The sequence below is a fragment of the Rhinoderma darwinii genome, chromosome 5 (genome assembly GCF_050947455.1).
Source record: "Rhinoderma darwinii isolate aRhiDar2 chromosome 5, aRhiDar2.hap1, whole genome shotgun sequence".
Classification (NCBI taxonomy): Eukaryota; Metazoa; Chordata; class Amphibia; order Anura; family Rhinodermatidae; genus Rhinoderma; species Rhinoderma darwinii.
In genome coordinates this window covers 214,311,910-214,332,684 of record NC_134691.1, presented here as the reverse complement: position 1 = coordinate 214,332,684, position 20,775 = coordinate 214,311,910, and the positions used below count along the sequence as shown (strand labels likewise).

The following is a 20,775-nucleotide window of genomic DNA, read 5'->3' as shown; positions in this document are numbered from 1 at the left end:
CCTCACAGTCTTATATAAAGTTCAGACGGAACTTTGCACGTGTCATAGTGGAGCCCTCAGGATTCCAGAGCCAGCTTTCTGACATCATAATGGGGCCTGCCTCAGAGATAAAAGCCTGGGCCCAGGCAGTGTTGTTCAGTGCTGCTCAGCAGGCAGCACAGGACTGGATTAAAGCTGATACAAGGTGTGAAGGAACAAGGGGTGGCTGTGGGCATGCACTTGCTGCCGCTGCCAGTGTTTATCTGCATGGCAGGAGGGCATTTGGGCGTTGCCAGGAAGGCGTTTTTATGTAGATTCCTCCTCTTTCAGCACTGCATTGTGGTGCAAGCAAAAGAAGCAAATCCTGTCTGGCTTCCTCTCCGGCCTTTATTCACCTCCCGCTTAGTAGCTGTAAATGTGTGTGAGCCTGCAGGGCCCCATGGAATTGCCTAGGAGTAGGCTGAATCGCTGCAAGGGGTGAACAGCAGTATGGGACAGGCTCGGGCAAGGCAAGGGCCGCTCGGGTTATCGCTTCTCGGCCTTTTGGCAAGATCAGGTGTAGTATTTCTGCATCTGGTTTTGTTGGGAGGTGTCCGGGGTACCCTGCTCCTTGGCCTTGGGGGATCGTCTCTTTTCACAGAGAGACTTCACCCCCTTGCTGCTATTTGGGGAGTGGGCTTAGCCCCCGGACAACGAGTTGCGATCGCGCCTTACCCAAGAGGTCAACCGGCCTTGAGGCGTTTTTCTAAGAGCGTTCCGAGGGCGTTTATCGGGCTTCGTAGGTGTCTGGGGTACCCTAATCCTTGGCCTTGGGGGAGGGTTCCACTTAATTGTGGAATCTGAGCCCTTGCTGCTATAAGGGACAGGCTTAGCCCCCAGGCACTGAAAATGCCATATACATTTGGATTTGCATCCGGGGACACCCGGTTGCGCCAGTCCGTCCGCATCGAGGTGGAAGAAGGCCATCGCCAGCGGAAGAACCTTCGCTTCATTGTGGAGGTGATTCTGCTGGACTTCCTGGGGCTCAAGCGGGCGGACATCCTGTGTCTCAACGACCAGGAAAGCCGCGGTCGGTACACCGTATCCTTTACGGCCGCGGCATGTTGCGACAACATGCACAAAAGATTGTCTGATGCGGACCAGAGTGAGGAGCGGCTAAATGGACTGAACTTTTTATTCCTCTACGGGGAGGAAGAAGTCCCGCTCGTGATGTGCATGTTCAGTCCATTTGTCTCAGAGTGTGACATTGAAACCTTCCTCAGTCGTTACTGCAGGGAGGTCCGCTTCTCACATAAAATCTTGAACACCCAGAGCTTCTGGAATGGCAAAAGAAAATATTGGGTGAAGTTCCGCCAGGATCCCAATGGCATTGGAGGCTTACATCACCCACCCCAGAACTTTGCCATTGGGAAGAATCGAGGATTCCTATTTTACCCCCAGATGCCAATAGCCTGCCGGAACTGCTTGAGATATGGCCACACCAGAGAACATTGTGACCGGCCCCATGTGGTGCAGTGTAACAGGTGTGGCCAGGTTGGACACGTAGCGGCAAAATGCAGTTCCGAGGTGTTGTGCAATCTGTGCGGCATGACTGGGCATGCTTTTAAAGATTGCCCCCGCAGAGCGAAATCTGGGCCACCCAGACCAGGGCCAGAGCGGCAGTTTGCAACATGTGCAGACGCCGCTGGTAATGCCCCAAAACGAGCATTGACGACTGAGGGGTCCAGGCCAAAGTCCTTCACAGCTCCATCGGGGGGCCCACCGATGTCAGCCTCGAGGGACGGCCATAGGGATTCCACCGGGTCCAGGCAGAGCAGGAGGAATTCTGACTCTGCTGGACATAAGTTGACCGGCACCTCTGCAAACAGGTCCTCTGCTCCGCCTGCAGTGGACCCTGTTGAGGCAGTGGTTAGCGACAGGCGTCGTGGCTCCGTAGGTTCTGCAGTAGGACCTGACGCCTGTCCCAAGAGTGTGGGCATGGAGCGGAGACACTCTGTGTCAGACGAGGGCTCCATTAAGAAAACCCTAAAATATGCTGGATTGGAGCCTCGTTTTGACCATTTCCGGTCAACGGGGGGGTCGGAGCAAAGTTCCTCCACTGCGGTTGTGGAGGGGCTTGCGATGAAGGCTCCCCGTAAGCAGGCAAAGGTTGCCAAGAGTGATGGGACCTCACAGGCCCCTGTGCAGCTGCCCAGGAAGGACATCAGCGATATCTTCAGCCAGGGGCCAGAGATGGGTGAGAGCGACTTCGAGGAGATGGATAGGAGCCATTCTGCAAAGAGACAGCGAGAGGAAGAGGAGTCCGGAGTTCGGAGGAAAGCTGCCTATCGGAGTTCGGATGAGAGCAGTGTGGGGGTTGGAGCCGCCCACGTATCTGGCTCTGACCCTACCAACATCCAAGATTTATTGACCCCTCAAAAAGGGGGTCCAGACTCGCAGCTGATCTCCGAGTACGACTCTTCTGGTTCGGACCCTGACCTCAACTAAGACTATGTTGGTTCCTATCAAAGTCGCCTCACTAAATGTGAGGTCCCTAAAGAGCCCTGTCCGCAGGACTGCTTTATTTTCATTTTTAGAGACTGTGGACTTTGACCTTTGCCTGCTTCAAGAATGTGGAATCCCTAATGACTTGGAATATCAAGATTTAAAGATGGACTGGAAACTAGGCCCCTCAGTCTGGTCTGGTGGAAATGACTGTCGCTCTGCGGGGGTTGGATTGCTCTGCCGAGGTCGTTTTATCTCCATCCAAACAGTGACTGAAATCATGCCCGGCAGAGCTATTTTAATACATTTGCTTTTTAATGGAATTTTAATTCGTGTTTTAAACGTTTATGCCCCTCCTACCAAACAGGAGAGGGCAGAACTATTAGAGATTTTACCATTGTTTTGTGTTGGGTCTACCCCCCTGCTGGTGGGTGGTGATTTTAACTGTGTGCGAGATGGAGAACACCGGCAGGGTGGGGATTTTAATCGAAAAATTGACCGTACTTCTTACCTGCTCAAGAATTTTATTGGTGATTTTAAATTGAAAGATTGCTGGAGGGAACTCTTGCCTGCGGACCCAGGCCCCACCTGGTCCAATGGAAGAGTGAGCTCCAGAATTGATTTTATTTTCACTTCTAATAGTTTTATTCCCAAAAAATGTTTGCTTTTAACAAATATTTTATCTGATCACAAGCTCCTTTCAGTGCACCTGGAGCTAGAGGGAGAGCAAAAAGCTTGTAGGGGTCCCTGGAGACTAAACACCACACTCCTGGAGGACCCCATCATTAAAGAGGAGTTTGTGCGGACCTACCAGTGTTGGCAGTCCCATAGAGCGCCCAGTCAGCCTATGCTACACTGGTGGGAGGGCATTAAACCCAAAATCAGAGCTTTTTTTATTCGAGCAGGTAAGAAGAAAGCAAAAGAGAAAAAACAATGGTTTTATGTTCTTAATAAACGTTTACATGTACTTTTTAAATTGAAGGAGATTGGTATGGATGTTGATGATGATATCTTAAATCTTAAAGCTGAAATAAAATATGCCATAGAAGAGAAAGGGAAACAAATAATTTTTAATTCACATGTAAAGCACCTCGAGGATGGCGAGAAGTGTTCCCGGTTCTTCTTCAAAAAGGTAATGGATAAACGAGATGTCATTTTAAACCTTGAAGGAGAAACCACTATGGTCGGCATTTTAAATTCTGCTTTTAATTTCTACCAATCTCTTTTTAACAAGAAAAATATTGATCCTTCCTTTTTAGAACATGTTCTTAATTCCCTTGATGCCAAGCTAGATATTTTAGACCAGGAAGTTTTATCCCGTAATATTACCTTGGAGGAACTTTTATTTGCTTTTAAAAGTTTTTCTAATGGGAAAGCTCCTGGGGAAGATGGTCTGCCCATCGAATTTTATCATGCTTTTTGGGAAATTTTAAAGAATGACATGTTTTTATTGTATAAGGAAGTTTTTATTACTGAAGAGCTGCCCCCTTCCTGGAGGAGGGGGATTGTGTCCTTAATTTTTAAAAAAGGTGAGAGGGACCAGTTAAAAAACTGGCGCCCTATTACTCTTTTAAACGTTGATTGTAAAATTTTAGCTAAACTAATAACAATCCGTTTTAAACCTTTTATTCATAAATTAATCCATCCAAACCAGGTATGTGGGGTACCTGGGAGGTCAATTACTGAGTCCCTGAATATTTTACGTGACATCATTTGGTATTTTAAAGAAAGGGGTCAAAGCCTTGCTATTTTATCCTTAGATTTCGAGAAGGCTTTTGACCGGGTCTCCCATGAATATCTTTTTATGGTTCTTAAAAAGATGGCTGTTCCTGAAATTATTTTAACACGTATTAAGCTTTTATATCGATCCTGTTTTAGCCAAATTTCTATCAACGGATTTTTAACTAAAGGTGTTCCTCTTTTATCAGGGGTGAAACAGGGGTGCCCGTTGTCTCCGCTCCTTTTTATTTGTGCCATAGAACCTCTGTTCACCCTAATAAGAGATGATAAAGTCATCAGAGGCGTGCCCATACCTGGAGGAAGGGGGAACCAGGTAAAAATCCTAGGCTATATGGATGACGCCACCGTCCTATGCCCAGACGCCGCTTCTATGAGACGGGCATTGAGGAACACCGGCTTTTTTTGTGAAGCCTCTGGTTTTAAATTAAACGTTGATAAGTGTGACTGTTTTTATACTGGTGTATGGGATTCCTCTGTGACACCAGGAGTTAACATGCAGCAGGATCAGATAAAAATTTTAGGAATTGTTTTTAATCAAGAAAACGATGGGAGACCCAATTGGGATTCAGTAATTGCCAAAATGGAAAAAAAGGTTTTAATGTGGAATTTGAGAAATCTCACCATGGAGGGAAAAGTTTTAATAATTAAATCTGTTTTATTACCCATAATGCTTTATGTAGCTATGGTTTTCCCTCCAACAATTTTATATATTAAAAAAGTGACCAGGATCTGTTTTATGTTTTTATGGGGTTCCAAAATGGAAAAACTAAAACGTGATTTTATGTACAGATGTAAGGACAATGGCGGGAGAGATGTTCCTAACCTTTTTAACTTCTTTTACATTAAATACTTTTGCTTCTGTTTTAAAATATATAATTCTGATGGTATTTTTAGCTACTTTTTAAAGTACGCTACGGGCATGATTTTTAAACGATGGTTTCGTGTCCCTTTGAATTCTCCTGTGCTTCTGTGTCCCCCAAAACAATATGCGGTGCTCGAAAAAACTGTCAGGCTCCTAGGTCTCCAAGAATTGGAGCCTGACATATTGGGGGACCAGAAAAAAGTGTCACTCTCCTGTAGGCGGCAGGAGGATACACTGGCAGTTTCAAATTTCTCACAGGCAAGGTCCAAGGTGGTGTGGCGGAACGTTTTCGGGAAATTTATGGCAAATGTGCACAAGGACCTTGCCTGGGCAATCGTTCACCAGTGCCTCCCTACTCGTGAATTCCAGCATAGGCGAGGACTGGTGGCGAGAGCCAAGTGCCCGAGAGACAGGTGTGGTGACGACGAGACGATAATGCACCTGTTTTGGAACTGCCCATATGCACAGGAGGTTTGGAGGAAGGTAGGCCCATTGCTGAAATGGGCCTGCGGTCTTAAAGATCTTAAATTTGAATACGTGTTTTATGGTCTTTTTAACTGCCCAAGTTTTAAACAGCAAATGGTCTGTTGGATCATTTTAAACTGTTTTAAGAATGCCATTTGGAAGGTTAGGAACATTCTGCTTTTTAAACATGATTTTATTGACGTTAAAAATTGTGTGAAATATGCCCTAAGTGAAATGTATATTTATTATCTTAGGGACAAAAAGCAGCTAGGGGTAAAAGAAGCAACATCCATGTGGTGTTTGCAAATGTGGAATACCATAACATTGTAAATAAAAATGGTTTTATTCTTTTATGTCTTTTATGCCCTGTATAAATTTTATCCTGCTATTGTTCTGTACTTTTATTATAAAAAAAAAAAAAAAAAAAAAAAAAAAAAAAAAATCTGTTCTTATCAGTTTAATATCTGATACGTCCCCTATCTGGGGACCATATATTAAATGGATTTTTAGAACAGGGAGATGGAAATAGAGCTTGCTCTGTCCACTCCACGCATTGACCTGGTATTGCAGTATTTCCAGGACCGGTGCACCCTTCCCTTATGTGTTGACTAAAATCAGATTCCAAAAGTGTTTTTTCTCTTTGCCATTGTTTCTGTCTTTCTGAAGGGATCTCCCCTTTTAATCCCATTATTTCAACACCTGTTGGACAATGCATTTGTACAGTCATGTGTGATAATGAGCTCATTTATTAAATGCAATTAATGAATACATTGCCACCTCTTGTTGTGTGTGTGTGTGTGTGTGTGTGTGTGTCTTCTGTGTTTCTGTGTTTCCGGCATTTCACATTGGAACAGCTCATTCACCTTCCTTGTCTTCTCTCCGCCCTCCCTCCCTCCCTCCTAGGTAAGTTAAAGAGCTGCACCTGAGCCAGCCACTGATTGATGCAGCACCACAGTCAAATAGTGGAGTGGAGTGGAGTAGGGGAACAGCAAACAGCCATTAAAGCAGCCAGCCGCCTACCCGCCACAATGGACCTACCTGTGTACACTAGGTGGATGTGATGGAATGTACTGTCGTCCCTACATTTCAAGAAGAAGTAAGAATTGCAGTTGCAACAAACCCTTGCTTGCCTACAAAGAGAGCAGCAATTTGGATTTGTTACTATGTTACCTGGAAGAATAACAAACTGTGCAAGGATGGAGGTTGTAGGAGCAAAGAGAAGTTGTCTGTAAAGTTGGTGGATGCCTATTTTCCATTTTGCAGTCCCTTGTCTCCCTCTTGTGGCCTCCTGGAGGCAAATAAATGTGCAAAAAAAAGACAGCCTGGCGGCCGGCTGTTGCAGTGTTGCCCTCTCAGGCAACACTGAGTGACTGACTGAGCCTCACAGTCTTATATAAAGTTCAGACGGAACTTTGCACGTGTCATAGTGGAGCCCTCAGGATTCCAGAGCCAGCTTTCTGACATCATAATGGGGCCTGCCTCAGAGATAAAAGCCTGGGCCCAGGCAGTGTTGTTCAGTGCTGCTCAGCAGGCAGCACAGGACTGGATTAAAGCTGATACAAGGTGTGAAGGAACAAGGGGTGGCTGTGGGCATGCACTTGCTGCCGCTGCCAGTGTTTATCTGCATGGCAGGAGGGCATTTGGGCGTTGCCAGGAAGGCGTTTTTATGTAGATTCCTCCTCTTTCAGCACTGCATTGTGGTGCAAGCAAAAGAAGCAAATCCTGTCTGGCTTCCTCTCCGGCCTTTATTCACCTCCCGCTTAGTAGCTGTAAATGTGTGTGAGCCTGCAGGGCCCCATGGAATTGCCTAGGAGTAGGCTGAATCGCTGCAAGGGGTGAACAGCAGTATGGGACAGGCTCGGGCAAGGCAAGGGCCGCTCGGGTTATCGCTTCTCGGCCTTTTGGCTAAGATCAAGTGTAGTATCTGTTCTTATCAGTTTAATATCTGATACGTCCCCTATCTGGGGACCATATATTAAATGGATTTTTAGAACAGGGAGATGGAAATAGAGCTTGCTCTGTCCACTCCACGCATTGACCTGGTATTGCAGTATTTCCAGGACCGGTGCACCCTTCCCTTATGTGTTGACTAAAATCAGATTCCAAAAGTGTTTTTTCTCTTTGCCATTGTTTCTGTCTTTCTGAAGGGATCTCCCCTTTTAATCCCATTATTTCAACACCTGTTGGACAATGCATTTGTACAGTCATGTGTGATAATGAGCTCATTTATTAAATGCAATTAATGAATACATTGCCACCTCTTGTTGTGTGTGTGTGTGTGTGTGTGTGTGTGTCTTCTGTGTTTCTGTGTTTCCGGCATTTCACATTGGAACAGCTCATTCACCTTCCTTGTCTTCTCTCCGCCCTCCCTCCCTCCCTCCTAGGTAAGTTAAAGAGCTGCACCTGAGCCAGCCACTGATTGATGCAGCACCACAGTCAAATAGTGGAGTGGAGTGGAGTAGGGGAACAGCAAACAGCCATTAAAGCAGCCAGCCGCCTACCCGCCACAATGGACCTACCTGTGTACACTAGGTGGATGTGATGGAATGTACTGTCGTCCCTACATTTCAAGAAGAAGTAAGAATTGCAGTTGCAACAAACCCTTGCTTGCCTACAAAGAGAGCAGCAATTTGGATTTGTTACTATGTTACCTGGAAGAATAACAAACTGTGCAAGGATGGAGGTTGTAGGAGCAAAGAGAAGTTGTCTGTAAAGTTGGTGGATGCCTATTTTCCATTTTGCAGTCCCTTGTCTCCCTCTTGTGGCCTCCTGGAGGCAAATAAATGTGCAAAAAAAAGACAGCCTGGCGGCCGGCTGTTGCAGTGTTGCCCTCTCAGGCAACACTGAGTGACTGACTGAGCCTCACAGTCTTATATAAAGTTCAGACGGAACTTTGCACGTGTCATAGTGGAGCCCTCAGGATTCCAGAGCCAGCTTTCTGACATCATAATGGGGCCTGCCTCAGAGATAAAAGCCTGGGCCCAGGCAGTGTTGTTCAGTGCTGCTCAGCAGGCAGCACAGGACTGGATTAAAGCTGATACAAGGTGTGAAGGAACAAGGGGTGGCTGTGGGCATGCACTTGCTGCCGCTGCCAGTGTTTATCTGCATGGCAGGAGGGCATTTGGGCGTTGCCAGGAAGGCGTTTTTATGTAGATTCCTCCTCTTTCAGCACTGCATTGTGGTGCAAGCAAAAGAAGCAAATCCTGTCTGGCTTCCTCTCCGGCCTTTATTCACCTCCCGCTTAGTAGCTGTAAATGTGTGTGAGCCTGCAGGGCCCCATGGAATTGCCTAGGAGTAGGCTGAATCAATCGCTGCAAGGGGTGAACAGCAGTATTAGGCAGGCTCGGTCAACGGCCGGCCCATTCGGGTTATCGCTTCTCGGCCTTTTGGCTAAGATCAAGTGTAGTATCTGTTCTTATCAGTCCTTGTAAGGATAGATAGCTCGGAGAACCACTGGGGGCTATAAACACTAGCTTAGCGATCCAAGAGCGTTCCAGACGAAGCCGGCGACGAACTGCGGAGAAGAACCAGCGAAGACGACGATCCAGAAGGGAGAAGCCGCCATCGGGGAAGAAGCTCCGGGAGATCGCTGCCGGGAAGAAGAAGGAGAACTTCGGAGAAGAGCCGCTGCTGAAGGGGATCTTCGAAGAAGCTCGGCCGCAGAAGAAAAAGCTCGACGAGGAACCGCTGCGGAAGAAATTTCGTGGAAGAACCTCGGCCAGCAAGGAGAAGATTTGCATAGCTCCGCCCCCTTCGGGAAAGAGCTATCGAAGATCCTCCCCAAGCGACAGGAACAGCTGGAAGAAGCCATGGCCTCAACCAGCAACCCTGCCACCCAGAAGAAGAAGGCTGATGGACCAGGTGAGCCGACCCAGGCCAGGACATCTCCTCCTGATGCCTCCTCAGGCCAACAGGCCACCAGGAAGCCGAACCAGGCTGCTCCAACCCTGGAGCCCTGGATGAAGCAGACGGTGGCCCTGAAGCTGAAGGAGGTGGACGGGAGAGTGCCGGACATGACGGAAGAAGTGTTCTGCCAGAAGATGCTCCTGGACCAGGGCTTCGCTAAGCCGGAGACCATCAGCATCCAGGCCTTCATGACCGGGATGTTCTTCGTGACCTTTGCATCGATCAACATCTGCAGAAGGTACTGGGAGATGGTGAAAGCGGCGAGGCCTGAATCCCCTTTCTCTCGCTTTGTGGGCAACTGCCCTGTCCAAAGAGAGGAAAGGCGGGTGACGGTCTCAATGCGGAACCCACACACCCCCGGCAAAGACATCACCACGCTCCTGAAGCGGTTCTGCACAGTGGTGAGGGAACCCACCCACATCCTGAACGGACTCGGCTTCTGGACTGGCAAGTGGTCGGTAATCGTCCGACTGAACAAGGATTCGAGCGCGGAAGACGGCCTCCAGCACCTGCCCCAGTCATTCTCGCTGGGCAACTCCTACGGCCTCATCTACTACCCGGACATGCCGCAGATCTGCAGGAGATGCAGCAAGAAGGGTCATTCGGTGAAGGACTGCAAGGAGGACGCCTGCAAGAACTGCCGGGTAACAGGACACGAGACCAAAGACTGCCCGAAACGGACAATGTGCAACCTCTGCGGACAAGCAGCCCACTCCTACAAGGACTGCCCGAAGAGGGATCGATCCTGGGCAACTGTAGCGGCGAAAGCTCCGGCCAGAGGGAACCCCGCCCCAACCAGAGCTCCAGCGGCGCAGAAGACCGGGAATAAGAAGGATGGTAAGAAGACGACAGTCCCTCCCCCCCGTCTCCCGGCCCTCCCTCGCCCTACCCTTCCCACCCTCCCTCGCCCGGCCCTCCCCACCCCCCCGTCCCCAACCCCTGTCACCCCCACTGAGGCTCTCACCTTCTCCTACCCACCCATCTCAGTGGTCCTGTCACCTGCACCTCTCCCAACCCAGCCTCCCTTCTCCCCAGCTCCAGCAGCACTAACATCTTCCCCTCCAGCTGCTGGAGTCCTCTCCCTGGAGGATTTTCCCCCTCTTGTCTCCTCAGGTGCCATCCAGAGGAAGAGAAAGGTGAGGGACAGCCCAGCTGCTGAGTCCTCAAAGCGACAAGTCGTGGAAATCTGCGAAGATTCCCTTGCGCAGCAGGAGGAAATGGAGCAGATGGTGGAGGAACTCGTGTCTGAACCTGAGGTCATCGACTTCACAACAGACATCCAGGTGGCTACAATCCTGGAACAATTTTTGTCAGAGGGCCTGCTGGATCTTTCGGACCCGCCAGGAGAGGAGGATCCGCCCGACCGGACTGGTAACTAAGGTGTATCGTTTGCACTAACCTTCTTTATTCTCCCCCATGGCTGCTAAACTTGACATCTTTAGCCTCAATGTGAGGAGTGTTAGAGATAGGACTAGATGTCAGATGGTGCTAACTTTTCTTTCCAAGCAGTCGAGTGATGTATTTATGCTGCAGGAATGTACTCTCCCCTCTTCCAGGTCATACCATCATCTGGCCAGGCAGTGGACCCATGGCCCGTCCTACTGGTCTGGTGGGGGCGACTGTAAGTCTGCAGGGGTTGCCATCCTGATTAGGGGAAGCGTATTTACTGTTGACTCTGTCCAGGAGCTCGCCTGCGGCCGCTTGTTGGTCGTAGACGGTTCCTGGGCAGGAGAGCCGATTAGGCTCATCAACGTGTACGCTCCCCCTATGAAGGCTGAGCGCCTGGAACTATTCCAGACCCTGCGGACCCAGCTCGCCACCACTAGGGCAGTGGTGATGGCCGGGGACTTCAACTGCCCCATCGAAGAGGATGGACGAAGTTCCGGCACTTCAATCAAACTGGATGTCAGTTCCAAACTGCTTATCGAGATGGTAACCGAAGCATCCTTGCAGGACGTTGTGGGCTCCATGGGGATTGGCTCTGTGAACTATTCATGGAGCCGACCCGATGGCTCACTTCGTTCTCGGATTGACTTTGTGTTCACCTCCCGGGCAGTCAAGCAGCATGGGCACTCCATGGTCCCCTGCTTCTTCTCTGACCACAGGGCCATTCTCTTCCAGGGTGCCATCGGCCACGGTTTTCCTCCCGGCCCTGGCTCCTGGAAGCTGAATTGTGCCCTGCTGGAAAGAGAGGAGGTACTGGCGGAACTTAGAGACGCCTATATTGTTTGGAGGAATGATAAAGTTTTCTTTGACAAAACCTGTGACTGGTGGGAATATGTTAAAGTTGAATTTCGTTGTTTCTTTCAGGCAAAAAGTCGTCAACAGGCGTGTGAGAGGAAGAGAGACTTCAGAGAGATGCAGCGTCAGCTGCGATCCCTGCAAGACCTCCTTCAATGCGGCTGGGACGTCAGGAAGGAGCTGGAGGAAGCCAAAAAGGGCCTGAAAAGGCACTTTGAGGAGGAATCCAAGCGAATTGTCTTTCGTTCCAAGGTGGAGAACCTGGAGAAGGGTGAGAAATGTAACTCGTTCTTTTTCAGGAAACTCCATGCCGGCCACACGCCCCTGAAGGAACTTCGAGATGAGACCGGAAACATGCATTCTGGGAAGAAGGAGGTGATGGGAGTCGTCACAGACTACTACCGAAGCCTCTACTCCCGGAAAACCACTGACCCCGAAGCCGCCGATAAATTCCTGTCAGGTATCACTAATCATCTTGATCCTGCAGGTACGGAGGCTATGGATGTACCCCTGACGGTGGAGGAACTGCTCTCTGCCGCTAAATCCTTCAGACCCGGCAGGACCCCGGGCAGTGATGGTCTCCCAGCAGAGCTCTATGTAGCGCTGGGGGACTTGATCAGTCCGGACCTGCTGGAGCTCTATGAGGAGATGGTGGTGGAGGGTAGAATGCCACCGTCCTTGAGAGAAGGCATGATCACGATCTTGTATAAGCGGAAGGGGGAGAGATGTGACCTGAAAAACTGGCGTCCCATCTCTCTCCTGAACGTGGACTACAAGATCCTCGCCAAAGTATTGGCCAACAGACTGAAGGTTGTCATCGGACAGATCATCGGATCGGACCAAACCTGCGGCATTCCTGGCCGTAGGGTGGCCGACAGTCTTGCCCTGGTGAGGGACACGGTGCATTACATGCAAAGCCGCCGTACACACGCGGCCCTGGTCAGTCTGGATCAGGAGAAGGCTTTTGACCGGGTCTCTCACGAATTCATGGGTAAGGCTCTGCGTAGGCTGCGGCTTGGCAGGTTGTTCTGTTTGTATGTTAACCTGATGTATTGCGACATTTACAGCTCGGTGCTGGTGAACGGCTGGAAGACTGACCCCTTTCCTGTATCGTCGGGGGTTAGACAAGGCTGTCCTCTTTCACCTCTCCTTTTTGTTTGTGTTATAGAGCTCTTCGCAGAGGCTATCCGGCAGAATGGAGAGATCAGAGGGATCACCGCACCAGGTCCAGGACACTTCGAGGTCAAATGCTCGCTGTACATGGACGACGTGACCGTCTTCTGCGCTGACCAGAGTTCGGTGACTGCACTCGTCCAGACCTGTGAGGAGTTCGGACGCGCTTCAGGGGCAAAAGTCAACTGCGGGAAGTCGGAAGCCATGCTCTTCGGAAAGTGGTACCTGCCTTCTCCTGCCTCCTTCCCGTTTACTATCAAGCCGGACTTCATCAAAATTCTGGGAGTCTGGTTCGGTAAGGAAGGTGCAGCCCTAAAGTCGTGGGAAGAACGCTTGGCCAAAGTCAACCAAAGGATCGGACTGTGGAGCCTCAGACAACTCACTATTGAGGGCAAAGCAATGGTCCTGCGTAACGAAGTCTTGCCTGTGCTACAATACACTGCACAGGCATGGCCCCCTCTTGCCACCGTCTCGAGGGCCATTACCAGGACTGTGTTTCGCTTCATCTGGGGCTCGAAAATGGACAGAGTAAAGCGGACTGTTATGTACAAGGAGCCCCGCAAAGGTGGGAAGGGTATACCCGACATTCCCACTCTGCTGCGGATCGCTTTTGTATGTGACTGTGTTCGTAGGACTCTGAGGACAGCAAACGGCTCTGCGGGCAAGGCCATGTCCCGCTACTTCCTCCTTCCCCTCTGGCGAGGTTTTGGCTGGGACAAGTGGGACAGCTCCTTCCCTTACAACTGGCACGCTCCCTGGTTCTACGGAGATGTCGTCCGGTTTGTGAGGGAGCATCAACTGGAGGGTCTTAAGCCCGACTTGTGGAAACCTAAGACGATCCACAAGCACATCAGAGCAAAGGACTCACTGGAGTCTGTTCCAGGGCTTCATGCCGACACGTTGGAGACTGTTTGGACTAACGTGTCATCTGGCAGGTTGACCAACGGGCACAAGGACATTTCATGGATGGCCATCCAGGGAGGACTGCCTCTTAGGTCATTCATGCATGCCCGCAACCTGTGCAAGACCCGGTACTGCCCCAGGTGCCCCTTCACGGAGGAAACATCTTTGCACATTTTCTGGCAGTGCCCCTTTGCACAGGGTCTGTTGAAAGCCTTGGAACACGAACTCAAGGACTCAGTACCCAGGAACAGACTGTCGTACCGCTCGGTACTTTATGGACTATTTCCTGGGAATACCACGGATGGAGCAATCCAGGAAGCCTGGCGCCTTATGAATTGCTTTAAGGACGCTATATGGTTCGCCAGGAACCGTCTGATTTTGCGGAGAGAGAGTGTGCCCGTCCAGGACTGCCGCAGGCTGATCCACAGCCTGCTCAGAGACTATTCCACCTGGGACAGCCCGGACGTCGATGAGGAAGAGGACTGATACTCCCCTTCCCCCCACTCTCCCTTCTTGTGTGTTGTCTTTCAATAAAGCTTCGGGCCTGTGATTTCCCCCTTCCCTATCCCCTCCTACCCACTCCCCTATCCCATCACTTGTCTGTAATGCTTTGTTGTTTGGCTTTAGTGAATGCAAGAATGTTAGTGTAGCATGTGGTGTAATGTATAGCATAGGCTAGCCTGTACTGTGTATTATACTGTCATGTTATGTTTGACGACTGTTATTATTTATTATTTGCTGCTTCATGGCTTGCGCTGCGTCGCAGTAATGTTTGTATGATGACGATTGATTGTCAATAAAGCAATTTTCAATCAAAAAAAATCTGTTCTTATCAGTTTAATATCTGATACGTCCCCTATCTGGGGACCATATATTAAATGGATTTTTAGAACAGGGAGATGGAAATAGAGCTTGCTCTGTCCACTCCACGCATTGACCTGGTATTGCAGTATTTCCAGGACCGGTGCACCCTTCCCTTATGTGTTGACTAAAATCAGATTCCAAAAGTGTTTTTTCTCTTTGCCATTGTTTCTGTCTTTCTGAAGGGATCTCCCCTTTTAATCCCATTATTTCAACACCTGTTGGACAATGCATTTGTACAGTCATGTGTGATAATGAGCTCATTTATTAAATGCAATTAATGAATACATTGCCACCTCTTGTTGTGTGTGTGTGTGTGTGTGTGTGTGTGTCTTCTGTGTTTCTGTGTTTCCGGCATTTCACATTGGAACAGCTCATTCACCTTCCTTGTCTTCTCTCCGCCCTCCCTCCCTCCCTCCTAGGTAAGTTAAAGAGCTGCACCTGAGCCAGCCACTGATTGATGCAGCACCACAGTCAAATAGTGGAGTGGAGTGGAGTAGGGGAACAGCAAACAGCCATTAAAGCAGCCAGCCGCCTACCCGCCACAATGGACCTACCTGTGTACACTAGGTGGATGTGATGGAATGTACTGTCGTCCCTACATTTCAAGAAGAAGTAAGAATTGCAGTTGCAACAAACCCTTGCTTGCCTACAAAGAGAGCAGCAATTTGGATTTGTTACTATGTTACCTGGAAGAATAACAAACTGTGCAAGGATGGAGGTTGTAGGAGCAAAGAGAAGTTGTCTGTAAAGTTGGTGGATGCCTATTTTCCATTTTGCAGTCCCTTGTCTCCCTCTTGTGGCCTCCTGGAGGCAAATAAATGTGCAAAAAAAAGACAGCCTGGCGGCCGGCTGTTGCAGTGTTGCCCTCTCAGGCAACACTGAGTGACTGACTGAGCCTCACAGTCTTATATAAAGTTCAGACGGAACTTTGCACGTGTCATAGTGGAGCCCTCAGGATTCCAGAGCCAGCTTTCTGACATCATAATGGGGCCTGCCTCAGAGATAAAAGCCTGGGCCCAGGCAGTGTTGTTCAGTGCTGCTCAGCAGGCAGCACAGGACTGGATTAAAGCTGATACAAGGTGTGAAGGAACAAGGGGTGGCTGTGGGCATGCACTTGCTGCCGCTGCCAGTGTTTATCTGCATGGCAGGAGGGCATTTGGGCGTTGCCAGGAAGGCGTTTTTATGTAGATTCCTCCTCTTTCAGCACTGCATTGTGGTGCAAGCAAAAGAAGCAAATCCTGTCTGGCTTCCTCTCCGGCCTTTATTCACCTCCCGCTTAGTAGCTGTAAATGTGTGTGAGCCTGCAGGGCCCCATGGAATTGCCTAGGAGTAGGCTGAATCGCTGCAAGGGGTGAACAGCAGTATGGGACAGGCTCGGGCAAGGCAAGGGCCGCTCGGGTTATCGCTTCTCGGCCTTTTGGCTAAGATCAAGTGTAGTATCTGTTCTTATCAGTTTAATATCTGATACGTCCCCTATCTGGGGACCATATATTAAATGGATTTTTAGAACAGGGAGATGGAAATAGAGCTTGCTCTGTCCACTCCACGCATTGACCTGGTATTGCAGTATTTCCAGGACCGGTGCACCCTTCCCTTATGTGTTGACTAAAATCAGATTCCAAAAGTGTTTTTTCTCTTTGCCATTGTTTCTGTCTTTCTGAAGGGATCTCCCCTTTTAATCCCATTATTTCAACACCTGTTGGACAATGCATTTGTACAGTCATGTGTGATAATGAGCTCATTTATTAAATGCAATTAATGAATACATTGCCACCTCTTGTTGTGTGTGTGTGTGTGTGTGTGTGTGTGTCTTCTGTGTTTCTGTGTTTCCGGCATTTCACATTGGAACAGCTCATTCACCTTCCTTGTCTTCTCTCCGCCCTCCCTCCCTCCCTCCTAGGTAAGTTAAAGAGCTGCACCTGAGCCAGCCACTGATTGATGCAGCACCACAGTCAAATAGTGGAGTGGAGTGGAGTAGGGGAACAGCAAACAGCCATTAAAGCAGCCAGCCGCCTACCCGCCACAATGGACCTACCTGTGTACACTAGGTGGATGTGATGGAATGTACTGTCGTCCCTACATTTCAAGAAGAAGTAAGAATTGCAGTTGCAACAAACCCTTGCTTGCCTACAAAGAGAGCAGCAATTTGGATTTGTTACTATGTTACCTGGAAGAATAACAAACTGTGCAAGGATGGAGGTTGTAGGAGCAAAGAGAAGTTGTCTGTAAAGTTGGTGGATGCCTATTTTCCATTTTGCAGTCCCTTGTCTCCCTCTTGTGGCCTCCTGGAGGCAAATAAATGTGCAAAAAAAAGACAGCCTGGCGGCCGGCTGTTGCAGTGTTGCCCTCTCAGGCAACACTGAGTGACTGACTGAGCCTCACAGTCTTATATAAAGTTCAGACGGAACTTTGCACGTGTCATAGTGGAGCCCTCAGGATTCCAGAGCCAGCTTTCTGACATCATAATGGGGCCTGCCTCAGAGATAAAAGCCTGGGCCCAGGCAGTGTTGTTCAGTGCTGCTCAGCAGGCAGCACAGGACTGGATTAAAGCTGATACAAGGTGTGAAGGAACAAGGGGTGGCTGTGGGCATGCACTTGCTGCCGCTGCCAGTGTTTATCTGCATGGCAGGAGGGCATTTGGGCGTTGCCAGGAAGGCGTTTTTATGTAGATTCCTCCTCTTTCAGCACTGCATTGTGGTGCAAGCAAAAGAAGCAAATCCTGTCTGGCTTCCTCTCCGGCCTTTATTCACCTCCCGCTTAGTAGCTGTAAATGTGTGTGAGCCTGCAGGGCCCCATGGAATTGCCTAGGAGTAGGCTGAATCGCTGCAAGGGGTGAACAGCAGTATGGGACAGGCTCGGGCAAGGCAAGGGCCGCTCGGGTTATCGCTTCTCGGCCTTTTGGCTAAGATCAAGTGTAGTACTTTAGGGTATTGCCTTGTTTCTTGGTCAGGAGGTGCCCTGGTACCCTTTTCCTTGGCCTGGGGGGATCGTTTCTCTTAGGAGAGACTTCACCCCTCTGCTGCTATTGGGGAGGAGGATTAGTCCAGGGCAACGGGGAGCGATCACCTGCCTGGTACTTCGGTACTGAAGGTATTCTTTGGAGATTGCTGGAATTCGTTTGGAGCAGGATGGAGGAAATTCCCGAATATATGCGTACCAGGAATGCTGTCCGGTTTTTCGTGGAGGAATCTGAGCGACAAAGGAAGGATCTGGAGTTCATCACAAAGGTTCTTTTGTTGGATTTCTTTCAGCTGGAGAGATCATGCATTTTGGCGGTGATGGACTATCCGAGGAGAGGGTGCTTTGACGTTACCTTCGCCACAGAAGAAATTTATGCTGTCTTTTTAGAACGCTTGAAGGAAGGTAAAAGGGACCCAAGACTTGTGGGTGTGAAGGTAACACCACATTTTGTGCCAAACAAAAAGTTGGTGGTTGTAAAAATGTTTTCGCCTTACGTGGATGAAGAGGACATTAAGTTATTTCTCAATAAGTTTTGTGAGGAGGTGGTGGGAAAGGGGAAAGTGTTTAACCCTTTTGGATTTTGGACTGGGAAGTGGAAATTTCTTTGTAAATTTGTGAGAATTGGTGAATCTAGAAACCTATTGTTTCCTCCAGCGCGGTTCAAGATTGGAAGTGCGTGTGGAAATTTATTTTTTCTTGGAATGGATATGTTTTGTTTGAATTGTAAAGAGTATGGTCATGAGAGAGAAGCCTGTGAGAAAGTAATGTGTACAAAATGTCTGCAAGAGGGACATAAGTATAATGAATGTCAGAAAGGGAAAGTATGTAATATGTGTGGAGAGGAGGGGCACATATTCAAATCGTGCCCAAAGAAAAGCAAACGTGAGGTACAAGAGGAAAATAAGAAGATAGTCAAAAGAAAGGAAGCGGAAGTTAGTTTGGAAGAAGGCAAGCTTCATAAATTGGAAGGAAGTGGGCAAAGTGATGAGAAAAAAAGGAAAAAAGCAGAGAGAAAGAAAAAAAGTGTCATTTCAGAAGAGGAAAGAGCAGAAAGAGACAGGTTATTGGAAGAAGTAGAGCAGTTACGTAGTAAAATTAATTTTGAAAAAATGCGGAGGAGGGTGCGGCTCTGTGTAAGAGAAAATTTACCAGGGTTTCTTGAAAGGTATGGTGTGCCAACATGGTTAACGTGCATTGTAAACTGTGAGTGGGATGGTAATGATTTGCAGGAACATCTAGTGGATATGTTAGGAACTATTGCTGTTAAAAAAGGAATGTTTTTTTGATTTCTTAAGGAAAAAAAAGGAAAGAGGAAAACAAAAATTAATTGTACGTTTTCAGTTTTCATTGTGATGATCTAAGTCTTTTTTATTTTGAATTTTATGATTTTTAAGACGTGATCTGAATGAATTAAAAAAAAAAAAAAAAAAAAAAAAATCTGTTCTTATCAGTTTAATATCTGATACGTCCCCTATCTGGGGACCATATATTAAATGGATTTTTAGAACAGGGAGATGGAAATAGAGCTTGCTCTGTCCACTCCACGCATTGACCTGGTATTGCAGTATTTCCAGGACCGGTGCACCCTTCCCTTATGTGTTGACTAAAATCAGATTCCAAAAGTGTTTTTTCTCTTTGCCATTGTTTCTGTCTTTCTGAAGGGATCTCCCCTTTTAATCCCATTATTTCAACACCTGTTGGACAATGCATTTGTACAGTCATGTGTGATAATGAGCTCATTTATTAAATGCAATTAATGAATACATTGCCACCTCTTGTTGTGTGTGTGTGTGTGTGTGTGTGTGTGTCTTCTGTGTTTCTGTGTTTCCGGCATTTCACATTGGAACAGCTCATTCACCTTCCTTGTCTTCTCTCCGCCCTCCCTCCCTCCCTCCTAGGTAAGTTAAAGAGCTGCACCTGAGCCAGCCACTGATTGATGCAGCACCACAGTCAAATAGTGGAGTGGAGTGGAGTAGGGGAACAGCAAACAGCCATTAAAGCAGCCAGCCGCCTACCCGCCACAATGGACCTACCTGTGTACACTAGGTGGATGTGATGGAATGTACTGTCGTCCCTACATTTCAAGAAGAAGTAAGAATTGCAGTTGCAACAAACCCTTGCTTGCCTACAAAGAGAGCAGCAATTTGGATTTGTTACTATGTTACCTGGAAGAATAACAAACTGTGCAAGGATGGAGGTTGTAGGAGCAAAGAGAAGTTGTCTGTAAAGTTGGTGGATGCCTATTTTCCATTTTGCAGTCCCTTGTCTCCCTCTTGTGGCCTCCTGGAGGCAAATAAATGTGCAAAAAAAAGACAGCCTGGCGGCCGGCTGTTGCAGTGTTGCCCTCTCAGGCAACACTGAGTGACTGACTGAGCCTCACAGTCTTATATAAAGTTCAGACGGAACTTTGCACGTGTCATAGTGGAGCCCTCAGGATTCCAGAGCCAGCTTTCTGACATCATAATGGGGCCTGCCTCAGAGATAAAAGCCTGGGCCCAGGCAGTGTTGTTCAGTGCTGCTCAGCAGGCAGCACAGGACTGGATTAAAGCTGATACAAGGTGTGAAGGAACAAGGGGTGGCTGTGGGCATGCACTTGCTGCCGCTGCCAGTGTTTATCTGCATGGCAGGAGGGCATTTGGGCGTTGCCAGGAAGGCGTTTTTATGTAGATTCCTCCTCTTTCAGCACTGCATTGTGGTGCAAGCAAAAGAAGCAAATCCTGTCTGGCTTCCTCTCCGGCCTTTATTCACCTCCCGCTTAGTAGCTGTAAATGTGTGTGAGCCTGCAGGGCCCCATGGAATTGCCTAGGAGTAGGCTGAATCGCTGCAAGGGGTGAACAGCAGTATGGGACAGGCTCGGGCAAGGCAAGGGCCGCTCGGGTTATCGCTTCTCGGCCTTTTGGCTAAGATCAAGTGTAGTATCTGTTCTTATCAGTTTAATATCTGATACGTCCCCTATCTGGGGACCATATATTAAATGGATTTTTAGAACAGGGAGATGGAAATAGAGCTTGCTCTGTCCACTCCACGCATTGACCTGGTATTGCAGTATTTCCAGGACCGGTGCACCCTTCCCTTATGTGTTGACTAAAATCAGATTCCAAAAGTGTTTTTTCTCTTTGCCATTGTTTCTGTCTTTCTGAAGGGATCTCCCCTTTTAATCCCATTATTTCAACACCTGTTGGACAATGCATTTGTAC

General features: G+C 48.5%; 4 non-coding genes and 4 pseudogenes across 4 annotated transcripts; all 8 read left to right on the top strand.

Moving 5' to 3' along the window:
- Positions 1–5,924: 5,924 nt before the first annotated feature.
- LOC142654148 (U2 spliceosomal RNA) lies at positions 5,925–6,125 on the top strand (annotated as a pseudogene).
- A 1,290-nt stretch (positions 6,126–7,415) lies between these two features.
- Positions 7,416–7,606, top strand: LOC142653421 (U2 spliceosomal RNA). The gene has a single exon (XR_012848352.1). It is a non-coding gene; the product is annotated as a U2 spliceosomal RNA (small nuclear RNA).
- A 1,294-nt stretch (positions 7,607–8,900) lies between these two features.
- LOC142654502 (U2 spliceosomal RNA) lies at positions 8,901–9,002 on the top strand (annotated as a pseudogene).
- Positions 9,003–14,538: 5,536 nt separating this feature from the next.
- LOC142653892 (U2 spliceosomal RNA) lies at positions 14,539–14,728 on the top strand. Its single transcript, XR_012848742.1, has one exon. It is a non-coding gene; the product is annotated as a U2 spliceosomal RNA (small nuclear RNA).
- Positions 14,729–16,018: 1,290 nt separating this feature from the next.
- On the top strand, positions 16,019–16,209 carry LOC142653420 (U2 spliceosomal RNA). The gene has a single exon (XR_012848351.1). It is a non-coding gene; the product is annotated as a U2 spliceosomal RNA (small nuclear RNA).
- A 1,290-nt stretch (positions 16,210–17,499) lies between these two features.
- Positions 17,500–17,610, top strand: LOC142654630 (U2 spliceosomal RNA; annotated as a pseudogene).
- A 1,350-nt stretch (positions 17,611–18,960) lies between these two features.
- LOC142654049 (U2 spliceosomal RNA) lies at positions 18,961–19,168 on the top strand (annotated as a pseudogene).
- A 1,290-nt stretch (positions 19,169–20,458) lies between these two features.
- On the top strand, positions 20,459–20,649 carry LOC142653419 (U2 spliceosomal RNA). Its single transcript, XR_012848350.1, has one exon. It is a non-coding gene; the product is annotated as a U2 spliceosomal RNA (small nuclear RNA).
- Positions 20,650–20,775: the final 126 nt, after the last annotated feature.